Raw genomic sequence first — 2,404 nt, 5'->3', positions numbered from 1 at the left:
AACATGAAATAATAAAGAAATCATAAAAATCTCATGAACAATTAGATGTATCTTTTAAGATTTGTAACTCCCAATTAATTATTGGGGGTTACAAAAAGGTTGAATTACCAAATTAYCCTTATCATTAATTTATAATTTAAATTTGAACCTAAAGTGAAGAAAGAATGTGATTGGTCAAGATCGGTTTCCATAGTTTGTACCATATTGTTGGTTTCTATTTGAACCAACCTCTCTCTATATATATATATATATATAGAGAGAGAGAGAGAGAGAGAGAGAGAGAGAGGTTCAAACGAGAACACCGGCCCCTATTTTACTAAAACATGAGAACACCCTTATCATATGTGATAATACACATATGGGGACCTGGTGGTGTGTGGATGACCTGTCCTGAGATCTAGGTCATGCCAAAGGTCGTCTCTATATGTAATTAAATTAAAACTGATGATTAAAGTTGGTCTTAAAAACATTTCTTAGTAAATGTCTTAATAAAAAAACTAGTAAAACGATTTACTTTTTGAATCATATTAGGTTGTTCAACTATAGTTTTATAAAAATATGACTTTTTGGGTTGTCTAATTTAAATTATTGAGTTATTGTTTACGTTGGCCCTATAAATTCAGAGAGCGTTTGGTTGACTTTAAGGAATGAAAATATAAATAAAAATGTTATCCAATAAGACTAGGTATCATCCAAGGGTGTGCGGACGACATGGCCTACACGTAGCGAGCCGTATGAATCACATGTGATTTTAGTGTAGGTCCCATGTAAATTGATTGTTTTCTTATACTTTTCGTTGTTCCAGCAAGCTTTTATCCACCATTATCTTTTGATTATTTATTGCTTCCTAGTTTTAAGGGTTGTTTGAAAATTGCTGAATGGTTTGGTGCAGAATGATTAAATGGTCAGAATGATTAAGAGGTTATCATGATATACTGCAAAATAAAATATAATTGTTTGGTAATTGTGTACAATGAAATTAGGGCTCTTAATGATTAAGGGAGATCCATGATACAAAATCATTCAGAGGGTTTTAGAACCATTAAGAGACATAATTTTTTTTTGCCAAACAAGATTCACCTCTTAACGATTCAGATGTTGCCTCTTAATGGAACTATTAAGAGGTAAACAAACAACCCCTATTATATTTTCGTAGTTTTCTTTTTCTAGCTTAAACTATATATAGATTTATTTGTTTCATTGTTAATCCGATTATTCATTATCAATAAAGTTCTTTTTGAGAGTAAATTTTCTGAGTTATATAAAACATAAAGTATTCTATCTAAGGGCGTTGTAATAAGTTTATAGAACGATTTTGGACGTCCTAACAAGTTTTTTAAAACACTTTTAATAGTAAGCAACACATTTGCAATTTTACATGACACTATTGAAAATATATCTTATAAACCCTTCTTTTTATAGGACACTTTTTCAAACATTGTCTTATAAAATTGCTAATACTACATTTTGTATTAAAAATGTTCTAAAAACGTCATATAAACTTATTGTGTGTTTAGATATGATGCTTTATTTTTTGAAACTATAAATTAAGTCTTATAAAGGGGTCTATTAAGACGCTTAGAAGTTGGTGACGTCCTATAAACACAAATTTATAATATCATTTAGATGTCTATCGATCCTTCCGCACTTCCTATTGCATCAATTTGTTTAGAGTTATTAAGCTGTCTTTCTATGAAGATCTAATTTGGATTAATTAAGTTAATTTTGTATTTTGGGTGTTTGAGATTGCATATAAAAACAACTTATTGACTTATTCCGGTATGACACCGATAATAAGCATTTTTTAGTGCTTGGATAAATAGCTTATACCAGTGTCAAACCGGTAATAAGGAGTTTTTGAAGAACTTAGACCATTCTAACTTATAATAAGTTGATAAGGACTTTTATAAAAAAACATAAGTTGTTTCAAATAAGCAATCCCAAACACCCCATTAGTTTTTATGCTGAATATACTGTATCCATAACATCAATGATCATTTTACCCCTTTTTATACAGTTTTTTTAGGTACAAACTGATTTGAATTTTGAACACGTTATGTTTGTAGATCTTTTTTAGGTGTTTTTTACCAAACACTTATCCGGATAAGCGCTTACCAAGTCACTTTACTTTATCGGATGAATATGACAAAGACTAAAAATCTTACCCGGTAAGAGCGAACGCAAGAATCGAGACTCTTACGCGGTAAGTGAGGACGATGACTCTTACCATGATTAGCACTTACTGGGATAAATTGTTGCATACGAAGCGTTTTAGTAAATAAAATCTTACCCGGTAAGTAAGCAATAGTGTTGAATTTTACCGGTAACTGCTTAACGGCCCCTTAATCAGCTCTATATTTCTTGGAATCATCAGGAAGCCAAAAAGATGCATAACATCCCAGTT

The sequence above is a fragment of the Cynara cardunculus genome (genome assembly GCF_001531365.2).
Source record: "Cynara cardunculus var. scolymus isolate 2C chromosome LG 8, CcrdV1, whole genome shotgun sequence".
NCBI classification, from domain to species: Eukaryota; Viridiplantae; Streptophyta; class Magnoliopsida; order Asterales; family Asteraceae; genus Cynara; species Cynara cardunculus.
The sequence above is the reverse complement of the archived record's forward strand: the minus strand, read 5'-3'. Positions refer to the sequence as shown.